The sequence below is a fragment of the Pongo abelii genome, chromosome 9 (genome assembly GCF_028885655.2).
Source record: "Pongo abelii isolate AG06213 chromosome 9, NHGRI_mPonAbe1-v2.0_pri, whole genome shotgun sequence".
In the NCBI taxonomy this organism is placed as follows: Eukaryota; Metazoa; Chordata; class Mammalia; order Primates; family Hominidae; genus Pongo; species Pongo abelii.
The window spans coordinates 123,785,107-123,809,977 of record NC_071994.2 but is presented as its reverse complement, the minus strand read 5'-3'; the positions used below and the strand labels follow the sequence as shown (position 1 = coordinate 123,809,977).

The 24,871-nt window shown below is 50.5% G+C and overlaps 1 protein-coding gene across 9 annotated transcripts in view; it reads right to left on the bottom strand.

Moving 5' to 3' along the window:
* The window catches only part of GRIK4 (glutamate ionotropic receptor kainate type subunit 4), a 472,259-nt gene that overhangs the window by 407,795 nt on the left and 39,593 nt on the right, over nucleotides 1-24,871 (bottom strand). For 3 of the 9 annotated variants that reach the window (XM_054525263.2, XM_054525262.2, XM_054525267.2), the window contains exon 1: nucleotides 9,852-11,470. The exons of 2 other annotated variants lie outside the window; for them this stretch is intronic. The gene's annotated coding sequence lies outside the window, so the exon portion shown is untranslated. Of the gene's footprint in view, nucleotides 1-9,851; nucleotides 11,471-11,494; nucleotides 12,081-24,871 lie in introns of those variants that run through there. 4 more of the 9 variants (XM_054525261.2, XM_024255907.3, XM_024255906.3 and 1 more) reach the window with 4 other exon arrangements.

The window sequence follows — 24,871 nt, the reverse complement described above, 5'->3', positions numbered from 1 at the left end:
GGCTTTCATGGGGAAGATGGACTATTCCTTTTTATAGCTGCAATTAGGCGACACATTCAATAATCAGAATGAAATACAAATTTACCCAAGAGCCCAGTAAATTATGGCCACTCACACTTTGTTTTCCTATGGTCGCCTCCCAGAAAATAAAAGGGGCTGCATCTTCCAGCTGCATGCAGCAGGATGCCGTCTGGATGGCATTTTTTTTTTTTTTCCAGAGACAGGATCTTGCTCTGTTGCCTAGGAATTTAGTGGTATGATCATAACTCACTGCAGCCTCACACTCCTGGGCTCAAGTGATCCTCCTGCCTCGGTGTCCCAAAGCACTGGGATTACAGGCACATGCTACCACGCCTGGCCTTGGATCATCCTCAAGCGCTCCTCGCGGTCCCTCCCCAACACCAGGGGGCTTTCTGCTACTTGGTTCATAAGCACAAGGAGAAGGGAGGAGGGGGCCGCCAACATCTGTAGGGGTGCCCAGCAGGAAGTCAAAGTGACCTGTGGTTTCTGGAGGGAGAATGGGGCAAGAGCAGGAATCAGTTCTACACTTGTGCCTGGGTAGGTATGTGAGGCACACGCCCCAAACCCATGCACACACCCCAAACCCACACCCGTACTCTCAGGAGCACACCCCATTCAGCAGTGGCCAGCACCTGCCTAGACGCACAGTGGAAAGAAAGCTTTTTGCATTTCTTGCAAAATGTTCTGGGGGGTGGAGGAGGCCTGGAAGATAGATGGTGAGAGGACCCGTGAGCCAGAGCGAAGAGAAGTAAAATGATGCAGACAAGTTCCATGAGGAGCCACTGAATAAGGTGTGAAAATTAAATCAGGTAAAAGGCTGGGCAGGGAAAGGGGAGGGAGGCCTGAGATGATAAATGGAAAGATAGCAGCACCAAGGCACCAGGAGCCCGCCACAGACTGGGCTAAGCGGAAAACGTGTGCTCTTCAGAATTTGCCAAAATGCTCGTGTCCTCAAAGGGAGGGAGCAAAGGATCCCAGCATGAACGTGCATAACCGAACCACCTCCACCGGTCTACCTCAGGCAAGGTGGGCACAACAGGGTCCTCTGGAGCTAAGAAGCCTGCTGAGCAGGGAGCCCATTCTTCTCTTCCCAGAACTCTTAGAAGGCTACGCAGGATGCATTTTCAAAGCATGACACAGCTTTAGGAGAAATGCAAGTGAGGGAGTTCTTTGAAGAAGATATAGTCTTTAGTTCCCATGTCCTCAATGTTAGACATTCCTTGAGGTCAGGGGTCCCTTTCCTGTCACTCAGTGTAGACCCAGGCACATAGTAGGTGCTCAATGAATTCTTATTAAACAGAGATGCCTGGTTCTGGGACACCTCTCGGCTCAGTGGGCACTGCAGGGAGACACAGAGGAAAGCACTACCCCTCCCCACAGACTGACTGATGGAGTGTTTCTGTAGATACCAAGTGATGCACTAAGAATTGGTTCATTCCTTCATTCAAACACATTTATTGAGCATCTACTCCATACCACCTGAGTGCCTGGCACCATGGGTTCAATAGTGAACAAGACAGATGTAGCCCCTGCCCTTACAGATCAGGGAAGAGACACAAATCATCAAAAGCCAGGAAGTATCAAAAATGCAATGTTATGGAGGTAGAGGATGTTGGCCTTCCCAAAGGAGAAGACATTCAAACGGAGGCCTGAAGAATGAAGGAGAGTGAGCCAGGTGCTTCCGTGTCCTCATGTGCAAAAAGGGAGTAACAGCGCCCGTCTCACAGGACTGCTGGGAGAATTTAAGAGACCATATACGTAACGTGTCACCACAGCCCCTGGTACTGTGACTTGTTTGCTATTTTGGCTATTATTGTTATGATCATCCCGCCACCACTCCCTCTTTGGGAGAAGACCCAAAACCAAGGAGGACCATCCAGCCCAGCAACATGATCGTGGATGGCTGCTCCCGGCACAGTCCCCCGTACACTCAGCATAATCACACAGCACAACCACTGCTCAATTCAACCAGCATGACAGAGCCCCACCACGCACCTGGCACGTGGGAGGAGGTGTGTGCCTTGCTCTTAAGGAGCTCATGGATAAGGCTGGAGAGAGACACACAACAAATACTACCTTTCATCGGGTGCACTCTATCCCTGAGTCACTGGTGTTGGTCCCAGGGGAGAGAGGATTGATTGGTCAGGAGATGCTCTCAGGACTCTAAGGCCCTCTTGGGGTAGCAGCCCCGAGCCTGGAGTCAGCGAGATGAATCAGCAGGAGCCCGAAGGCCCTGCCATCAGCCTTGCTGCAGCCAGGCTCAGTGTGGGCCTCTGGGATGTGGAAGGACCCAAGGAGAGCCTGGCTTGGCTGTAAGCCCAGGCCACCTCCAGATAGAAGGGCTGGGAGAGGGTCCCTGAGCCCCAAATCCTGGAGCTCTGTGCTCACCTGGCTCTTGAGTCAGGCCCATCCACACACTGTCTATGGAAGCCAGGACCAGCACCTGCTGACTCCCAGTCCAGGCCACACCCCACTGCTCTCTCTGTTTCTAGGTTTCCCCATGTGTCTTGCCAGCCCTCGTCTACCTGCTCAGTGACCATTCTGAGTCCCAAGTGCTCCAACTCTCTCTCTCCATCCCCTGTGTACCTCTTTCTCCCACCCAGTGAGACAAATTTGAGCTGGACCTCCAAGGACGCACAAGCTAGAGCTAAGGACAGCTGAGGCCAAGGGTCTGCCGCAGTGGTGGGGATGGTCACAGGTGGGGAGTGGGTATGTGGGACCAGGACTAATTGACTGACTCCTCATTATGGGCACAGCTTCCCCTCAACAGCCACGTACCAACGTCTTTTTCATCATGGCCCAGCTCTTGGAAGCTGTGAAGAGTCTGATTAAACATCTTTAGCATATGTTCAAGGAGAAATGCCCACACAGATGACTAAAGATTTATATCCTGATGACAATGGCAGGATTAACTTTATTGATCAAGCATCACCGTCATCAACAACAAACATTCACGGGGCTCACTCTAAGCAGACCACTTGTCCTTCAACCCAAGCACTGAAACACCCAGGATATCACACCAAACTGGCAAAACCACCCTGGCTCATGGCCTCAAGGTAACTACAATCCACAAGAGAACACTGAGCTTTAAATACGTTTTAAATACCTCAAATTAAAAGACACTGTGATTTCATAACACCGGGGCCTAGAACTGTATTAGATCAATAAGAGACTACTGAATGAATGAATGAATGAATGAATGAATGAATGGGTGAATGGAGTATGGCTACCTCTCAATGGCTTTGGGCCCAATGGTCTAATTTAGAGATTACCAAGGCCTCTGGCTTTCCAATCTTCTTGCACAATATTTAATGGCCTTAGTTGGGTCATTTCATTACTAATTTGTTCCTCAATCAGAAGAAGGGAACAGCGGAAATGAAAAGGGGAAAGACACAAATCCATCAGTGCTGTTCCCTTTAGCAGTTCTGGGAGAGGGTTTAGTGGGTAAGAAAGATTGAAGCTAATGGCAAAAGCAGGCCTTGGGAATTATCAGTGGATTTTATTTATGCCTGACTTCTGGCATGAATTGCCATTTTGCTCCCACTCCACCTGGAAAACTTCCCAAGAAAGGCAATGCTTTAAGAGGTGATGATTGTAAAGACGGGAGGGAGAGAAAGAGCCCAGACAGGAGGAGGCAGCCTCCTTAAAGCAGGCCAGGCAAATCTTCCCAAAGACAGCCTGCGAAGGAGACAGGCGCACTCTCTCTCCACTCCCCACCTCGACATGCTCATGCCTTCCAAGTTGTAAGGGACTTCAGATGAGTTCCCACCTGATCTTCTCCACAACACTCTACTCCCTGACCTGCCCGATCCAGATGGAAATTTTTCCAGGCAAGGGCTATCAGGCATGTTGTAGTGGGGACGTGTTATGGACTGAATGTGTGTGTCACCCCTCAAAATTCCAGTGTTGAAAGCCTTACCCCTCAAGGTGACGAAGTATTAAGGGGTGGAGGCTTTGGGATGTGATTAGATCAGGAGGGTGGAGCCCTCAAGAAGGAGACTCGTGCCCTTCAAAGAAGAGACACAGAACTTGCTCTTGCTCTCTCTGCTCTCCACCATGTGAGAAAGACAACAGGGAGACGGCCATCTGCAATCCAGGAAGGGGGCCTTTTTCAGACCCTGGATCCGCCGGCACCTTGATCGTGGACTTCACTGCCTCCAGAATGGTGAGAAATACATGTTGTTCAAGCCACCCAGTCTATGCTAGAATGATCTGTTATAGCAGCTCCAGCTGACATAGACCGGATGCCTCCGGTGACTTCCTGTCAATCAAAGGACCATGAGCAGGGCTGTGCCACAGTAATGGCCTCAGTCCTCATGTTCCCCAACATGTTCCCCAGCATGTTCCCCACCACCAAGTAGGTCGTTCACCCAGGAAAGTTTAAAGAACCCAGGTCACCTCACAGACCTGGGGCTTCTGTCCTGGCAACCCAGGCCTTAGACGTAGTCTAGGCAAAGGTGCAGGGTGTCAGAGAGACAGACATCCACAATGGAGGCTGGCAAGAGAGGAAGGAGAGGAGAGATGAGGGGGGTGGGCCAGGCCAGGTGGATGAGGGGTGGTGAGAGCCAGGGGAGGGTGCGGCTCCTGGGCCCCCACAGGAGGAGGAGTTAGAATCATAGCTTGGTGGAGGAGGAACACCTGATGTAAACCAGCAGACCTGCGTTTGAGTCACAATTCTGCCACTTACTAGTGAGCATGCAGGAGGGTCCTGCCACCAATCAGCTTTCCTAAAAAATCAAAATCTTCCAGCAAGATGAGGGACTAACCTAAGCAAAAGGAACACGTGGGCTACAGAAAACAGGAGATCCAGCCCGGGGGAAAAGAGACTGCTGTGCTAAGGTGTGGAAGGCAACCAGCCAGAGTGCAGGGTGTGCAGCGGCATGCAGAGGACAGTCGTCACCATGTCTTCAGCTGCTGCATAGCTTTTCAATCTGAGAAAACTCCTGGAGAGCACGCTCCATCAAAACAATGGAGTAAACCAAGAAAGAAGAAGATGCAAGGTCTCAGAAACAGGGAATGTAAATCAGGGACAGGCAAAAGGAATCTAGGGAAGAGGGGGCCAAGGGAAGTCCCAGGAAAGCAGCTGGGCACCAGGCCTAGAAGGCAAGCAGTCCAGACATAAGAACAGAAGTGTCCAGGAGTGAAGGTTCCAAGACACAGGGGCTGACTGATCACCTGGAGAGAGTGACCTTGCAGAAAATCATTCCGAGAGGCTATTGGTAAGTACAAAGAAAACTAAGCAAATGATAAAACAAGGCAGTTACCAACTTCAAAACAAAATGAGAGGTAAGGAAACAACTGTTTCACAATAGTTGTAAATAATATTCACATAGATAAAATGTAAATTCTGAATATTCATTTAACTAAAGTTTAAATACCACATATGGGGGGAAGGTAAGTGTCAGATGGAATGGTAGTATAAGAGACTAAATCCTCATTACCATAAACAGAAAATTGGCTGGGCATTACTCACACCTGTAATCACTTCACACTTTGGAAGTGTAATCATTACTTCACACTTTGGAAGGCCAAGGTGGTAGGATCACTTGAGCCCAGCAGTTCAAGACCAGTCTGGGCAACATAGCAAGACCTGTCTCATAACAAAAAAATAGCCAGGTGTGATGGTGCACCTGTAGTCCCAGCTACTCGGGAGGCTGAGGTGGGGTGATGATCCCTTGAGCCCAGGAGGGTGAGGCTATAGTGAACTGTGATTGTGCCACTGCACTCCAGCCTGGGTGACCGAGTGAGCCACCCTCTTAAAAAGCAAAAACAGAAAGTCAACTGATAATGTATACAATCAATACATTAAAATATAGCAATGCACACATATTTAGAACTATAGAGATGTGGAAATCTCAGAAAAAAGCAGCTGAACAGTTGAAAGCCATTATTTCAAAAAAGGGAGGCTGGGGGACAGGAAGGGTGGGACAGAGAAATAGTGAATATTGTTATAAGCCTTTTAAAATATGATTTGACTTATAAACTATGAGTAATTATGACAATAGCTTTTTAAAATCCCCAACCCCTGATCCTCTGTTGTTGGCAGTAGAGCGAGGTTCCCCCCATGAGAAAAGCTGCAGCCTTTTCAACCTTGATCCCTGTCGCCTAAGCTTCATCTTGCCCTGGCAGTCTCTCACTCTTTATTGTTGTCACCAACAGGATGGGCTCCTGGAGCAGCCAACACCATTTTCATGTAACTCTGCTATGGAGAGTTCTATGTAACTCCTTTGCTATGGAAATGGGTCCTGGCCTTAATCCCAAGAAGCACAACTAATGAGACTAGAATGATTAAATAAGACTTTCTAACAGCCTGGAAATACAAATGGGAAAGGAACAAGAGGCATACGCATCTAGCAGATGTGGCCTTTGGGAGTATGGGAGATTAGACCCTCCCTCAGGTTCCCAGTTTACCCTACCTAGCTCCCCACCCACCACATAGGGGCTACCACTGTTCCCTACACCCAGCCTCCTCCAAGTCTGTATTCGCAAGAGCAGAGCCCAGAATTTCTCCTCTGCCACTGTGGAGTCCCTCTTGCCACTCCTGTTCCCTGGCTAATGACCCTACTCTTCTCCCCAAAGTGACTCTACACATCACTACTTTTTAGGGAAGCTACTCTTCCCTTTCTCAAATTATAATTCAACAACAACAAAAAAATCCCTGACATTCACAAGGGAATACCCATAAACAGAAATGGGGGCATGAGAGAAGGGGAGCTTCTTAATTTTGGACAAAGCAGTAAACATCTTTGAAGCCTTAAGTTTTCTGACCTGTAAAATGGGGATGATAGTATCTGTTCCAGTCCAAGAGTGCTTATCAGGATCAAGTCAGATAATGGATGGAAGGCAGCTTTATAAACTAGAAAGTCCCTTATGAATGTGAATTATTAGTATTATCATCATTGGTCATAGTAATTTTCTGAATTAGCAGACCTTAAAGAGATCCTTGAGTGGTGGGGGCCAATGCACCGAAGTTCAAAGCCTCCATTGCGAGTAGCCCTTTCCCATATTAACCATGGGGCGGGGCGTGCCTGGTAGGTCTATTATCCAGCTTGTAGCACTGCCAGTTGCCCCGCCTGGAGCTGCAGACGCCCCGGGCATAGACCTTGGTGCCTCAAGCAAATGGCTCTAAACACCTGTGCCACTTCCCCTTCATAAAATCAAATCGCTCACTAATGCTCCTCAGCTCCTTTCATCCAAATGGCAACAGCCGTTGTTCTTATTGGATTGTAGATGAATCATTTGAAAAATATTTTGGGGCACATTAGAGAGGCAATAACATAAAAGTACCTGGAAAATGTTCTGTTTTGTTTTCCACTTTGCAAACCCAAACTGGAGCCTGGGGTTGTATTACATATTTTTGTCTTCTTTTTTTAACAGAAGGGCTTTGCTCATTTCCTCTCCATGCTGGGAAAAGGGACACGTTAATTACTGCTGGGTGGGGAGGGAATCTCTCTGAGGCTCTAACTCCATCTTTGGCAAGAAGGATTGCACAAGAGGAGAGGTGAGACTTAAATGTCAGCCTTCACATCTCCAAAGTCACCGGCATGGTGACTTACACCTGTAATCCCACCACTTTGGGAGGCCGAGGTGGGTGGATCACTTGAGGCCAGGAGTTCAAGACCAGCCTGGCTGACATGGTGAAACCCTGTCTCTACTAAAAATACAAAAATTAGCCAGGCATGGTGGTGTGCCCCTGTGGTCCCAGCTACCTGGGAGGCTGAAGCAGGGGAATCGCTTGGACCTGGGAGGCAGAGGCTGCAGTGAGCCAAGATTATGCCACTGCACTCCAGCCTGGGCAACAGAGCGAGACTCTGTCTCAAAAAAAAAAAAAAAAAAAAAAAAGAATGACTGGAAAGAAGGTGGTGTACATCTCCGTCTCCACTGAGGACAAAATGGAAGCAGTAAGAACTCAACTCAGGCAGGATACCAGGAGGAACTGTCTTATTATAAGACAACATTTGACTGCATCCCCTTAAGAGGTTGTGAGTCTTTGTTGGAGAGTTGTTTGTTTGTTTTGTTGTTTGTTTCTTTTTGAGGCAAGGACTTGTTCTGTCGCCCAGGCTGGAGTACAGTGGTGCAATCACAGCTTACAGCATCCTTAAACTCCAGGGCTCAAGCAATCCTCCCGCCTCAACCTCCCAAGTAGCTGGGATTTTAGGCAGGCACCACCATGCCCAGCTAATTATTTTATTTTTTGTAGAGGCAGGGTCTTCCTGTTTCCCAGGCAGGTCTTGAACTCTTAGACTCAAGTGATCCTCCTGCCTCGGCCTCCCAAAGTGTTGGGATTATAGGCATGAGCCACCATGCCCGGCCTACTGTAGATTTTATGCTAGACAACTATCTTTATGGGATGTTTTTGGTCTGTACCTGCCTTGGAGAAGGAGAATAGAACATATGACTTTTAAAAAGCCCAACACTGTCACATAAGACATACCTCCTGTTGACATCCCATATCCACTCACTACCTAGGGCCAGCCACAGGTGTCTGAGAAGGGAATGTGGGCTTCCCAGTGTAGCCAGGGATGTCTCTTTCATGGACATTATCACTCTCTTCCCCTGCTCAGGAAGTGCGGGCCACTCTCTGTGGTCTCCCTCTGGAGTCTCAGCACACAAGGCCTTCAGTCACATGTCCATGTGTCTGTACCAAACCCTTAGCTCTGCTAACTCTAACACGAAATCCCCATTCTAATCCCTTTCTTATCCTGCTGAGAGCTCTGGGTCTTAATTCCATTATTTAACACATCATAAACGTCAAGGCTGGGGAGATGCCTCACACCTGTAATCCCAGCACTTCGGGGGGCCGAGGTGAGAGGATTGCTTGAGCCCAGGAGTTCAAGACCAACTTGGGCAATACAGAGAGATCCCATTTCTACCAAAAAATTAAAATTAGCTGGGCGTGGTGGCACACCCCTGTATTCCCAGCTATTTGGGAGGCTGAGGTGGGAGTATCGCTTGAGCCTGGAAGGTCAAGGCTGCAGTGAGCCATGATCGCACCACTGCACTCTAGCCTGGGGAACAACAGAGCAAGTTTGCATCTCTAAAAAAATAACAAAAAACAAGCTGCGTGTGATGGCATGGCCTGGGGTCCCAGCTACTGAGGAGACTGAGGCAGGAGAATCACTTGAGCCCAGGAGTTCAAGGCAGCAGTGCAGCACAAACATACCTGTGAATAGCAACTACACTCCAGCTTGGCCAATACAGCAAGACCTTGTCTCAAAAAAAAAAAAAAAATTAGGAGGCCGAGGTGGGCGGAACATGAGGTCAGGCCATCAAGACCATCCTGGCCAACATGGTGAGACCCCATCTCCACTAAAATACAAAAAACAAAAATTAGCCGGTGTGATGGCACGCACCTGCAGTCCCAGCTACTGGAGGCTGGGGCAGGGGAATCGCTTGAACCCGGGAGGTGGAGCTTGCAGTGAGCCGAGATCGTACCACTGCACTCCAGCCTGGCAACAGAGTGAGACTCCGTCTCAAAAAACAGAAACAAAAACAAATTTTAAAAAAATCGAGGTAAAAACAAGAAAAAAAATCTGTGATATGTCCCTAGAATCTCTCCCTTAGTTGATGTCAACCCATTAATTGCTCACCAGTAATGAAACCACTTTATTGTACTACCCACTCAGAAAACTGAACCTCAAGACGTAAAAGGGTTTACAAGTTGTTGGAACAGTATGTGCCACATATGCTCAGCACCTTCTTTATTCCAAATCTGGAGGGTCCAAACCACATCATAGGTTGGCCCAACTTAGTCCATAGATTAGCTGGCAATCACCTTAAATAGTCTATTTTAACACCAGCATGGGCTTATCTGACATCTGACACCTTACTCAGTCAGAAGGAATTTGAAGTCTGGCCTCCTTTCTCAGTCACTTCCTGGCTGGATGACCGTGGACAGGGTGCCTAACGTCTCTGGACTCCAGTTACTTCCTCTGAAAAGCAGAATAAAGAATATCTTGCCTAGATCACAAGATCTCTGGAAATCCCTTACAGCTCAAGAGCTACAATTGCTCACTAAACGGCCTCTACAAATGAAGAATTTTTTGCCTTTTCATTTGTCAAATAAAATCTGAGGCCTAGGGTAATAGGCAAAGAATAGGCTTCAAAGTGCAAAGTACAAATCCAGGCTGCCATTTACTGTATCTTGGATATAAAACTTAACCTCTGTGGGCCTGGCTCAGATTTTTATCCTAGAAATAATGACGCCTACTTTCAACACGGCTCAAGGGGTAGGAAACATAGCATCATCCTTCCAGCCTAATACCAAAGTCACACCCCAAGCCCAGAATAATCACGTGTGTCTCAACTCTTTCTCCTGGATTTCCTGTCTTGCTTTTCACTCTCTATAGAAAAAGATGGTTTTGTCCATTCCCTGGCAACTAACGTGCTATTAGTTTTCTCATGTGGCTAGGTATTACCTCTGAATTATAAGCGGAAAGACCGAGATGTAGAAAAGAGCCCGGTGACAGGAGTAATTAGTGAGACAAAGCCTGCAGCCAGACCCTGAATTTCTACTCGGGTCTCATTAACCGTGAGCGCTGCCCGGCGCTGGAGGCTCCCTTCTCCTACCTGTCGTTCTTCCCCACTCGGCTGTGTTCTGTTGTACCTCGTACAATATTGGATCTGTAAAACGCTTTATACTCCTTTAGCCAACACAGGGATGATTCAGAACAAGATTGGGTTATTACAAATTCAGGAGGCACTACACACACGGCTGTCATGTTTCAGTTACCCTTTCTCCCGGTTTAATAAAATTTGCCACACTAATACAAAGCCATCTTTTATCGTTTTCCCTGCAGTTGTAACAACTTGTCCAGCACCTTCCTGCTAATTAAAGGAGGAGGGGATGCGGCAGCTCATTGAAAAGTGGGCTTCTAGGGAGGCTGTCAGTATCTTTGCAGCCACTTAGCTCTGGTTCTTGGAGTCCTTTAACCGCCGGCTCCTCCATGATATGAAGCCTAATGAGGTCAGCAGCCGGTGGCGACATGGCAGGCAGTCCCGCGTGGCGGCGGCCGGGGCAGCTGGGCGCGCTGGCAGGAGAGCAGGCACAGCGCTCCCCACGGGCAGGATGACGCGGGCTCCGCAGCCCGTCCTCCCACGCTGCCCGGCATCACTGCCTCGGCCCTGACGTGCGTGCGACAGACTCACCGCAAACAGTCCCCAGCGGGAGCACGAGGCCGGGACGGGAGGCGGGCGGCTACACAGGGCACCCCCCCCAACCCGCAGCCGGCGGAGCAGATCGCCGGAAAAGGGAGGCGGTAGGCGAAAGGGAAGCGGGGAGCTGGGAGAGGAGCTGTAAACAAAGAGCTGCCCTTGTGCGAAGTCCTGAGCCGGGTCCAATCAGCCCGCTTCCTGTGGCCCACGCGCTGCCCGCCGGCCCACGCGGGAGCCTCGAGGGGCGAGGCGGGAGCTGGGCGCAGTCCTTGCAGCCAGCAGCCACCTCCGCGCGCTCCGCCGCGGTCCAGCTAATTACCTGCTGCGGCGGCGGCCGTGCCCTTTAGGGTGCATTAGCATTCCCGCCGCGGGCGCTGCCCTCGCGGCGTCAGCACCGATGCCCGGCCACCTCCAGGCCCGAACGACTGCGGCTGCGGGAAGGCGGGTCGAGGGGGGCTACGGCACCCCAGGGAGAGGCCGGGGGCCGCCCGGACCTCGGAGGGGATGGGGTCCTCTCCGGGAGGCACCCGTCTCCTTCCTGGGTCCTAAGACCCTTCCCAGCCCTGCGCTCCGACCCCACTCCTCCCGAAACGTCAGGGAATCGGGACAGGAGGGCCACGGGCAAAGCGGGGGCGGGCGCCCCCTGATTAGCATGCGGCGCCGGTTGCCCGGGCCCGGATTCCCGAGCCCCCTCCCCGCGAGCGCACACTAATAAGTTTACAAATGGAAGCCGGTGGCGCCGCTTGCAATAAAAGGCAGAAGCTGCGCTCCGGCGCTTCAATGAGAGCATTTTCCCCCGTAACAAGGGGCTGGATTCAGCTGCCTGGTGCCTTCTGAGCGGGGCGAGTTGCCAGAGCAACCAAGGCCTAGCGCGCACGTGGGGAGAGGGAGCTGGCTGGGGCTCCAGCGCTAGCCGCCGCCTGCGCGCCCGGGCCCTTCCTCAGGCCACAAGCCACTCCTCCGGGACACTGCCTCCCCCACCCCAACTTCCCCACTACATAAACTGCCTCCCTACCCACCCCCTAGCCTTTCAAAGGCTCTCCGGCAGCTTGTGTTAAATTCATGAGACACACCGGGAACACCTCCTCCGCGATGGGAAAATAATGTTTAGGCCTGGGGTGTCACTGGAGAGGGGGCCCAGACGGTGACTGTGCTCAGAGCGGGCCTGGAGGCACAACCGACCCCAGGTGTGGGAGGCGCCAGAACTGGTGCAAACAGCAGTGAAACAGCAGGTGGAGATTCCAGAGCCCTGGGTAGCTCAGGAGGTAGGCTTCTGAATGACCTGGGGAAGGGTGGAGGGGAATTCAGAGCCTACTAATCCTGAGTGCCACATCTAACTTCCTGAGAGGAGGCTCCAAGGACGGGAGCTCCAGAAGTTCCTGGGGTCTAGGAGCTGCGGGGAGACCAGCTGGACCGTGAGCAAAGCACCCATCCATCCCACCTGTAACCCAGGGCCGGCTGCTGCTGCTTTCTCCCAGCCTTTGGCCTAGGTTGGTTTAAAAAAAGCGAGTTCAAAAGCTGAACTCGCTTTTGGTCTTCAGCTCTCAAAAGTTCACATTTTGCTCCAGAAAGTTAAGGCTGCTGTCCACCCTGCTTCCTTCCCAGGGACCAAAAATATAGGGATTGTTTCTCTCTTTTTACAAGCTTGTCACTGGGCACAGGGTTCTTCCAGGCCCCAGAAGTTGTTCTCTGGAGCCCAGAGAAGCTGGATCCCATAGTTCCTCTCCTGAAGCTAGGCTGAGGGCTGCTAGGCAGCCGCCTTCCAAATGACCACATGCTAGTATCCTAGGAGATGTACAGCCAAACACAGTGCTTACCGGCCAAGCAATCCCTATCCCACACGGACAAGGAGGCTGATACTAGACACTGCGAGTATGTCTACTAGAGAAAGAGCCCACTTCTTCTGCAACTGACAAAAGAAGGGAGCTCATTCCTGGGTTTTACCCAGGGAGGCGGTGAAGTGGAAAGACACACTTCACCATCCCCGTTCCGGAAGCTGGGCCAGCTGGGTGCCAGCCTGCATGACTGACATCTCGGCAGTCACATACATCCACAGCCCAGTGGATGTCATGCTTCCGCAGAAGGCCAAAATGGGGTCCCCCACTGCCACCAGGCAGCTGGACACTGCAGAAGAGGGCTGGCTGCCCATTCTGATCCCCTGACCTGGCTCCTCCCTTTTCTACACATGATACCCCCCAAGCCCAATCATCACTAAGTCCTGTGGGTTCTACCTTCTAGAAAGTCTCTCAAATTAGTCCAAGCTGCACACATTTCTCACTAACACTGCCCTACCACCACCAGAGGATCTCAACCTGTTCCCTTTTGTGTAAATCTCCCCAGCCATTTCCTGGCACCCTTAGCCTGGTATACAAGGCCCCCCATGACCTGATCACTGTCACATCTCCAGCTTCTTCTCTTCCCTTGTACTCTGGCTCCAGGCTGCTTGCCGTGACCCAAACACAAGTCCTCACTTACTTCTGTGTGTGCAAGCTCTTCCCCAGCCCCCACCAGCCTCACAATACCCTAACTCCCCTTCTTCCTCTGGTTGGTTCCTTTACATCCTTCTAGGCCCAGCTCAGGCATCACCTCCTCCAGGAAGCCCTCCCCAGCTCTCTGCCATCCATCTGAGACTAAGTTAGCCTCTCAGATATACTTATCTGCTCCTTCACTAGACTGTGAGCTTCTTAGGGGCAAGGCCTGGGTCCCTGTTGACTTTTTCACAAGGCCTTATTGGCAAATGATTAAAAGTCTCGGCTTTGGAGTTAGTGAAATGTCAGTTTGATTCTTAACGCTTCCATCTGGGATGTCACTTAACTTCTCTGAATCACAGTTTCCTCATTAAAATGAATAACAGTAATATCTTAAGGCTGTTGGGCTTAGGTGAATCGATGGGTTTAAAGGACTTAGCACAGTGCCTGGCCCATGGTGAGCAGATTCTCCCTCCCCTTATTGTATGTACTCCCTCAGTGTCAGCCCATCTGGCACATTCTAACAACTGCTTCCTAATTGTTGAGCTAATGAATGATAAGAGGAAGAACAGGACATCCTTCTGGGGCTCTTCACCACCTTGGCCATACCCTCCTGGATATTCTTTATTTGGCACCCTTTTCAAGTGGGCCACAAAGAACTTTTGACCAAGTCACACTCCCATCATCAGCTGTGTAGCGTGCAGCAGTCGGGAGTCAGATCCAGATATATGACTGGAGGAGAAGGCAGGAAAAAGAAACAGCTAAGACTGAAGGTGGCTTTGAGCCTCTGGGTCATCTTGGGGTTTGGAGGAGAGGGAGGATATGTGGGGGTGGCCAAGTTCTTCTGGAAGACAGAATCATGTGGTAGTAAAGAGGCCTTACCCACATCGCCTTCTCTTTGCTGTTTCCCGACCCCTAGGCATACATGGGCTGCCCCCGAAGGTGTGGCCTGGGACACCCTTTCTATATATGAGACCCTCTCATGGCTTTTGCCATTGCTGGAGCAGGGGTATGCCTGCAGGGAACTCTGGGGAGTCCCCGAGTAGGCCCCCCTAGTCCCCACATGGCTCTCCAGCAGCAGAAGGGACCTACAGTGCTGCCTGTCACCAGCGCCATGTTGCTTCCTCCCAGGCAGAGAGGCCTTGCTGGTGGGTATGCAGGAAGAGAGGCAAAAGCATGAAGGAGAGAAGGGAGAGGAAAGCTCAAAGCCCAGTAGCAGGCGCCTTGATGCAGAAATATCTTCTAGAACATGAGGGAGAAGCACTCCATCAAAACCTTCTGGATTTCCAAGTCAGCCAGGCTGATGACCCGCAGCAACCCACCCTCCCCCGGCTGCCCCTAAACCCAGGGCCTGCTCCTGCCCCACCTCCCAGTCCCACCCCACCCCTCCTTACCCGGAGACCACACACCAGGGGACTGGACAGGCTCACTCCCTCCCTGGCTGTCTTGCAATTTAAATTTCTCACCTTCCTAAACAGCCAAGATTTATGGCACACTTGACAGAAATATTTAATTTTCCAAATGTCTATTATTCAAAGACTGTGGAAATCTCCAGCCCTAACATTTCCGCATTAATATCCATCTAAGGCTGAGGCCAAATAAAGATCTTCCCAGAGGCGTGGAAGTGGGGAAGGAGGAAGACGAAATCCTTAGCAGACAGGAAGGACCCACAGAAAATCCCCCACGAGATCACACCATCCCCACTGCTCTTCCACTGAAGTAAATGTTAAAGCTTTTTAATTATTGTCATTAACATAACTGCATGCTTATTATGTGCCAGATACTGTGCTAAGCAATTTTAACAGCCATGATCTCATTTAATCCTCACAACCCAATAAGGTAGCCACTATAATTATCCCATTTTATAGATGAGGAAACTGAGGCACCGAGTGATCTAAGACCACCCAACTAATGAATGAAGGAGCTGAAATTAGAACCTCAATTTGACTGTATCATACTGTCTCTTGTCTGTGACTGATGGAAACACTCTTTCTTCCCAGACTTGTATACAAGTCTATGTATACCATATACACACATATACATACTATATCCAATTTACTTCCATATATCATTGTGAAGGAGACTCATTGATGAATTCAATGGGGACACTGTGTAGGGTCCCTGCTATACCCAGAGCACTGCTGTGTGGCCAGCATAACAAATGTGGGGCTAAGTCCCCTGTCTATCATGATCTTAAAATCTGCTTGGAGGCCAGGCACAGTGGCTCACTCCTGTAATCCTAGCACTTTGGGAGGCCAAGGCAGGTGGATCACCTGAGGTCGGGAGTTTGAGACCAGCCTGGCCAACATGGTGAAACACCATCTCTACTAAAAATACCAAAAAAAATTAGCCGGGCGTGGTGGTGCACGCCTGCAATCCCAGCTACTTGGGAGGCTGAGGCACGAGAATCCCTTGAACCTGGAGGTGGAGGTTGCAGTGATCCAAGATCGCAACACTGCACTCCAGCCTGGGCAATAGAGTGAGACTCTGTCTCAAAAAAAAAAAAAAAATCTGCTTGGAAAACTGGGCATATATTCAAAACAATGCCACACCAACTCAAAGAGTACAGGAATGTCACTGCTAGGGACTCAACTTTCTCCTGAGATACAGAAGGAAACCAGAAGACCTCAAAACGAACCAGAGAGACCCTCTCAGGCCTCCTTCTAATAGGCCTGTCTCCTCTCGCTGCTGGTGTAATGCGGATACAGTTAATATGCACTAAATGCAGAACACAGAAGAGGCAGGCATTCTGGCAAAAGTAAGAGGCAACTGATAAAATGAAGAGGAAAACATAAAAAGCTGATAAAGAACTCAAGAAGTCAGCAGTCTTGGGCCACTTGGTGTGCGGGAAAACAGAATCACCTACTTGCCCCGGAAGTGTCTATTAGTGCACAGGATAGTAGCTGGTGTTTATAATAATGACCCTGAGTAATGAAAAAGTGATCAAACCATGTTCTGTGCATGCTGTTTTGGAAGGCCTGCATACTTTTCTTATGTCCATTTGGATAGAAATATTTCATTAAACTGGCCAAAATAATTTTTTTAATGTTTTGGTGATCAAAGAGGTAAGTTACATTCTCCTGAGATGCCAGCTGAAATACAGATTCCAATGTGTAATGAAATATCCAGCTGGTCAGGATTGGAGTCCCTGGTGCCCTGGTGGACAGGAATAGGTTCTGTCTGGCCCACTCTGCTCAGTTCCCAGCATGGGTAAGCACCCAACACAGGATGGCTGTCACCAGGATGCTGGTGCCAACGAGCTCATTTATCCACAGCCAAGAGATGAGCTGAAGCGAGGGAGTCTGGGGCCCCTCCAAAGCTAGTCCTGGGGAACCATGGATCTCACTTCCCCAGCTCCTTTGACGCCAAGCTTAGGGCAGAATTGCCACCTAGTAGCCTCAGCAGGCCTTTGCTATGCCACGAAGGTCACCACTCCTGGGCTTCTCAAGAAAGGGTCCTAATCTAAGTTGTCAGCAGCCAACCCCCAGCTGAGAACAGAGAAGGCGTCTCCATCTCCCTTGGCCTGGTCCTAAATGGCTCTGGTCAGTCGCTGCCAGGGAAGGTGACGGGAAGAGTAAACACAGCAAAAATATGAGTGCCCTTCAGCATCACCATGGTGAGGCCTTATCAAGGATCTCAGCAGTCTGGGTAAAACCAATATTCACTGGTAATGAACCAGAGCAAGAAGAAGAGTAAAACACAAGAGAGGGTCCAATCTACGCAACCCACACCATGTCCAGAAGGGGAAAGCTCTTGCTCACATTCAATGTGAACCTAAAATGCCCCCCAACCCTCTCTACAAACTAAATACATGCAATTGTTACTTGTATATAATCTACTCACTTTGTTAATTTTCCATCATTTATGTTGTGTATAAATGCCTGTCTCTTGTGTGTGCCTTTATCAGCACAACTGTCAGAACTGAGCACATCTGTGAGGGTTTTTTTTGTTTTGGTTTGGTTTGGTTTTTGAGACGGAGTCTCGCTCTGTCGGCCAGGCTAGAGGGCAATGGCGCGATCTCAGCTCACTGCAACCTCCGCGTCCTGGGTTCAAGCGATTCTCCTGCTTCAGCCTCCCGAGTAGCTGGGACTACAGGCACACACCACCACACCCAGCTAATTTTTTTGTATTTTTCGTAGAGACAGGGTTTCACCATGTTGGCCAGGATGGTCTCAATCTCCTGACGTCCTGATCCGCCCACCTCGGCCTCCCAAAGTGCTGGGATTACAGGCGTGAGCCACTGTGCCCAGCCTGAGGGTTTTAACTTACTTCATATAGGAAAAGGAGCTCACATTATAGAATACCTACTATGGTACTGACACTGCATGTGGTTCATCTCATTTAACCTCATAGCAGCCCTCTCAAGTAGATATTATTTCCATTTTACACATAAGAAAACTGAGGCTCAGAGAGGTTAAGTAACTTGCTCAAAGTTGCACAGCTAGTAAGTGTCAAAACAGAGATTCTGTTTCAGGTCCCTTGACTCTGACTCTAAGGACCACCGTCGATGACTTCTTGATGTTATCACCAGCAAAAGAGCAGATGGAAGCCTCTCTAGTGGCAAATCTGGGGATAAAGAAGACCCCTTCCAGCTTCAGACGAGAATGCTGCTCATTTTCAGCCTGAGCCTGGCTGGTATTTCAGGGGCTGACTTAACATGATGAATGGGCTCAGGGCACACACGAGATGTAATATGTCTTGATTTAGGGAAGCACTAGATAGGTCGTCTGATGAAATTTTACTTGCAAAATTAATTCAGATTGTCTTGGCTGAGTACTCCCATCACCCAGACAGCAGGAGAGGCTGGGAAACTGTAAACAAGTGGTCAAGAGAAGAGGCTGCGGTGGACAGGACAGCAGCAGCCAGGGCAGGCACAGCCTGAGAGGAGACTGGACGGCAGGAGGTACCGTTTTCTTCCCCCAAGGCAGTGGAACTACAGCATGCAGCAGAAAGACTGCCGGTAGAGGGAAGGGATGGTGTGCTGAACACGAGAGTCCTTGAAGGGTGGAGGGGACAGGAGACGCAAGGGAGGGGCTCCTTCTGAATTCTATCCGGTCCTCCAATGCACTAATGGAGCCACAAGAGACAGTCAGCCCTGGGTCCCTGAATGCCGCCATCAAGCAGGCTCCAAGGACAAGCTGCCTGCTCTGAGTCAGGGTAACTGAAGCCTCAGTCAGGCCAGGTTTGCAGCAGGAGTCAGAGGTGGGTGCCTTCTGTGGGCAGGAGGAGACTGGACGGACGGGTCAGCTCAGGAGGGATGTTAACTCACTCCAAGAAGGGGAGGCAAGCAGCTGCCCGCTGTCAGGAGGGAGGCCAGAACCCAGGTAAGGGTGACAAGGCGAGGGGAAGGAGACTGACTAATGAGGAGGAATGAGAGGCCCCGCGCAGAGTTGAGCTCAACTGACATAGGGGGCGGGGACATGACTGCCAGTCACAATTAAGGAAGGAACGGAGAGGAGATGGATTACTGTAATTATGAACCTATGGAGCACAGTTTTAAAAACGTGTTCCTCTTGTGTATATGCAGAGGTGACAGGAGGGTGCTTTTTCTTCCTCCTAAAGCAAAGGATGGGTTAAGCCCATTCCCAAGACAGGTGTTACCCAGTATGTTGAGGACCCTGGGGTCTTAGAGAGATCAGGTGGGCTGAAAGGAAACCAGGCTGATCCAAAAGAACGTAGGCGCACCCAAGAAACCCTAAACGCACCCCTCTGGAGTGGCAGGAGGTGAGTGGCACTGACTGGGGTCGGGGGTGGAGGGCAGGTAGGTGCTGCCTCCAGGATGCAAGTGGAGTTATCCTTGCGAAATGACTTGATCTGACTTGCATTTTAAAAGCTTTACTCTGGCTGTGACGTGAAGAACAGACTGGGGGAGTGGAGAGAGGACGGGTGGTCTGGATGAGGATGGGAGTGAGCAGAAGGTGACAAGTGGTTAGATTTGGGGTATTTTTGAGGGCAAAACAAACAAGACTGAGGAACTGGAAATGGGGTGCGAGATAAAGGACTCATGGGTGAATGCATGCATGCATGAATTCCCTCCTGGACCGCACTGTGACAGGGGCCGGGGGACACTGATCCTTCCCTCCCCCAGGCTTACCCGCACTCCCCGCCATCTTCTCTTCAATGTAAACCTTGACCTAAACCTGCCCTCCCTACCCGGTGATCATTCCCTCTAACCCACATTAGACAGCGCTCTGTGTGCTGGCATGGCAACCTTGCCACCTCCTGAAAATGCATTTCCATGAGAAGAACTGGTTTCAAGTAGCCGACAGTCTAACATGTAAGTAAACCATTAGAAATATGACCTGTCTGTGGTGAGAAGTGCCTATGTCAACCTGGTCGTTGCGCCAGTTGTCACATCCAAGACAAGGCATTTTCTGTTGCTCCCAAGATGCGTGGCCCCAGCATGGCCATGATTCTCGGTGGCAGGGACACCAATAATGACGGTGGGAAGCAGCCCCAAAGCCTCTGAGGACAAGGATGAAGTAAAAGGAATTTGCAAACTTTGTGCCACTCGCAGCTTTCCTGAGAAGTTGAAAGGGCCCTGGGCAGAAGGAGGGCAGACCTCCCCTCTGCCCCTCCTTCACCTCACCACCCGGGCATTGGATGTGTCTCGGTCCCATTTGCCAAATAAGAAACTCCCCAGAAGTGGGTAGGTCGGGAAAGGCAGGCGGACCGTGAGGGAGAGGACGCCCGCTGTGTGCATCTGGTGGCAGCCTCAGCCCCAGAGCAAATTTTACTGAGTGAAGAGGAGAAAGTGTGTGAATGTTGGCTCCGCGAGTACATAAGCAGCCCGGTAGAAAGCTTTTTTAGCAAGCTCTATGCAAATCAGACTTGGAGAAACAAAAGCCAGACCTATGCCTGCTGTGTCAGCTCCAGAGCCACATTTCCACTTCTCATCTGGCCCTTGCTGCCTCACAGTGGCTTCTGGTTCACCAGCCAGTAATGAGAGCTCCCAGATCTAATGCATAAACAGGAAGCCGCTTGCTAGGTTTTGCTTTCGGACAGCCAGCAAAAAGCATAGGGCTTTCTGGGGCGTGCCATCTCCATTTGCAGGAGTTAAGCCTGAAGTCATGGGAAAGATGGATAGATAACATGGTGACCTGCGTGTGCACGGCCTGGAGGACATCTGGGCAGCAGCCTGTGGTCTCGGGCTGCAGAGCGCCTTCTCATGCCTCACAGGCTTCAGAGGAAACCAGCTTCTGTGGACTCGCATGGACTATCTTTACGGGATGCCTGTGTGGGAGTGTGGTTGCGGTCTCCCTCTGCCTACCTCCTCCAGTGCCGTCCTCACCACACCTACCAGGCGGGGCAGACATTCCTCATTTGGAAAGAGGAGTACAGATGCACACGGTCTCTCCAACTGACTCTCAAGAGACTGGAAGGGGCCAGGCGCTGTGGCTCACGCCTGTAATCCCAGCATTTTGGGAGGCCGAGGCAGGCAGATCACTTGAGACCAGGAGTTCGAGACCAGCCTGGCTAACATGGTGAAACTCCGTTTCTACTAAAAATACAAAAATCAGCCAGGCGTGGTGGCGGGCCCCTGTAATCCCAGCTGCTCTGCAGGCTGAGGCAAGAGAATCGCTTGAACCCGGGAGGCGGAGGTTGCAGTGAGCAGAGATCACGCCACTGAACTGCAGCCTGGGCGACAGGGCGAGCCCATCTCAAAAAAAAAAAAAAAGAAAAGAAAAGAAAAGAAAAGAGAGCGACAGAGAGAGACTGGAAGGAAAAGGAAGCCAAACCTCTCCCCTTGACTTCATACCACTCACCAGTTTGGGAAGTGTGGAGAGAAAGTCACAGGAAAACACCTAAGCGGAGGCAGGAGCCCATGCAGGGGCTGCAGGGTTGGGAGACATTGTCATCCAACGCTGAGGCCTGACCCCATCTGCACTTACTATGTCGGGAGCTGCTGCATGGGCTTTCACAGCCAAAGATAGTTAATTGCCACCAGCATCTATCCGGGGCAGTTTTAGAACATAAACCTTGTCTGCCAATGATATCCTGGGCTCAGAAACTCATCTGTAGACTTAACAGATATTTTTGCTGGTCCCATTTGGGCCCAACTCCAGTTTTGAAACTTCATCTATTCATCTACCTTTCACTTATGCAGCCCTACGGGTGCCTACAGCACAGGGCTACTATAGATGCTGTGGGTGAGGGTGTGAGTGGGTGGGGGTGTGAGTGGGTGGGGGTGTGGAACCTTTAACATCATCCATAAGTGTCCCCAAATCCATCTTAGTCTCATCTGCACCAGCCTCCAAAGTGGCTTCTCTGTTTTGTTTTTCTAAACGCTGCCAAGTCTCAGGAGGCTTCTCTGTTTTAAAGCCTGACCTTGACACTGTGACTTGAACCTTCCCAGTCCTCCTCTGTCCCCCTCCACTCTGTCAGGATTGAGAGGGCACTCTACTTCGGAGAGAGACATCTCAGGGCATAAGTGACATACAGGCAGGCAATTTACAGCTCCTGGGCTTGCTCTGCATCCAGCAGTACTGCAGTCCGCACTCCCAGCCTGCTCCCTAACCCCTTTTAACTTCCCCTCCCCTCCCCAGGCCCATAGGGCTCTCTCTGCTCACAGCTCCAGGCCCTGAGGAGGTGAAGTACTGTTTGTTGAGTTCCAAATATAATCCCTGAGTTCAGGTCAAACCTTCTTTTCCCTACAGCCTCTTGGAAAATGAACCAGTTTCTCATTTTTCCAGGCCCAGGTCAAGTTCCTGCAAGTTCAGAGACTTTAAATCCCTTTTGTTCCCCTCTCTTTCCACATCCTCCCTTTCCTTCTTCACTCTAGCCCACTCCCAACTTCTCCTCTGAAAATGTTCTCCCCTTGGTCAATAGTGGCTTTGGAATGATAGATCCCAGCCTCCCGTGACTTCCTAGGAGCATATGACAGGTTGGCCCCTCCTCCCACTCTTCCTTCCTCTGGGTGTCCCCAGCGCCACATCTCCTGGTTTCCTCCTGCTCCCCTGTCTCTTCAGAAGGCTCTTGTCCTGGACCCTCTAACACTGACTCTCAGAGTTTCACCACTGGCCCTGTTCCTTGTCACTCCACACACAGTGGCTGGGCAAGTTCATCCAAACCCTTTACCTACTGCCTATGGGCCGATGGCCCCAAATCTTTATGTCCAGCGTCTTTTCTATCTAGAAGGTAATTGGAGATGCATGATTACAGCCCACTCTAATCTCTCCTTTGCAGATAACCCAAATCCTTTGCCCCTTCCTCCCTTCTTTTTTTTTTTTTTTGAGACGGAGTCTCGCTCTGTCCCCCAGGCTGTAATGCAGTGGCATGATCTCGGCTTACTGCAACCTCTGCCTCCCAGGTTCCAGTGATTCTCCTGCCTCAGCCTCCCGAGTAGCTGGGATTACAGGCACCTGCCACCACGCCCAGCTAATTTTTGTATTTTTAGTAGAGACAGGGTTTCACCATGTTGGCCAGGCTGGTCTCGAACTCCTTAACTCAGGTGATCCACCTGCCTTGGCCTCCCAAAGTGCTGGGATTACAGGCATGAGCCACCACACCTGGCCTCTCCCTTCTTTTTTACTCCCCTGGCTAAATGCCAAGTCCAGCTAAACCCAGCTATCCACCCTCTCCATGCCTGCACCGGCAACTAAACGTTCCTGTAGACAACCACAAAGCCAGTTTGACTCCTTGCATTTTCAACTTACAACCATGAGCTCTAGCCAGGCCCTCAACAGCGTCCTGTGCCCTTCCTACAGATGCAGTAAAGTTGTCACTTTATTCCCTCAGGCTGCCATGGTATGCTTTTCCCTGTGCCTCAGCCTCCCCAACACCCTCACCTCATTGTCTTGTCTCTCCATCCATCAGAAAACAAGGTGTTGGGGAAAGCCCTCAAACTGTTTTTCCTCTGCTCTCCATCCCAAGAATCCCCAACACAGAAGACTTCTGTGACCAAATGTGTGGGGGTGGGGTGGGGGGTTCTCCCCACCACCAAGCAATCAGCTCTGCAGCAGACACCAATGGGGTGTCCTCCAGTTCAACTCCAACACTGTCTACCTGGAGATAAACTCAGATCCCACTGGGTGAGGGCTCAGTCCCAAGACTGCCCTCCACAGCCAGACACCAGTTGCAAGTCCAGGCCCTGGGGGAAATTCTGGCCACCAAGCTTCAAGTTGAGATTCCCTCCACCCACCCCCTCTTTGAGTTTGATTAATTTGCTGGAGTGGCTCACAGAGCTCAGGGAAACACTTACTTATGTTTAAAGTTTATTATAAAGGATATTACAAAGGATACAGATGAAGAGATACATAGGGTGAGGTACGGGGGAAGGGCCACAGGGCTTATATGCCCTCCCCAGGCACCACCCTCCAGGAACCGCCACGTGTTCAGCTATCCAGAAGCTCCCAGAACCTGGTCCTCCTGGTCCTTTTATGGAGACTTCATTGGATAGACGTGATTGTTAACCACATAAAATTGTATTTATTTATTTATTTTACAGAGTCTCACTCTGTTTCCCAGGCTAGAGTGCAGTGGTGCGATCTCGGCTCACTGCAACCTCTGCCTCCCAGGTTCAATCGATTCTCCTGAGCAGTTGGGACTAAAGGCGCCCACCACCACACCCAGCTAATTTTTGTATTTTTAGTAGAAACAGGGTTTCGCCACATTGGCCAGGCTAGTCTTGAACTCCTGGTCTCGAGCAATCCGCCCACCTCAGCCTCCCAAAGTGCTGGGATTGCAGGCACGAGCCACTACACCTGGCCAACAACCACGTAAAAATTTAATTGGACAAAAAGGGTATGATCTGGATGCAGAACGGCCTGCCTGTTCAGATTCTTCTTGGCCTCTCTCTGCAGCATTCCTTCCTCCTGGGTATGAGGGCGGGACCCACTCTGGAATAAGGGTTTCATGACCCACAGTCAGATCAGAGTCTTGCCTTGGGCAGGTGAAAAGAGGGCAGGAGAAGGTCGGAGACAGAGAGATTCTGTTTACAGTAACAAGGGCTATGGGAGTTATGAGCCAGGGACCAGGGTTGAAAACATACATATACACAAGCAAACAGGAACTCGTTAACTTCCCACCACCAACTCTACCGGCTTCCCTCGCTCTCATCTCATGTTCTCTGCCCGCCCTCCATGTGTGTTGGGAGAAGTGTTCCTGCTCCCATCAGAGGCCAAACCATTTGTCTCGTGAATCCCAGCCCCTGGCCTTCTCAAGGCCTTCATTCTGGAAGTCACCCTTCTGTTCTGAGTTATCCATGAATACCTCCACACTAGATCATG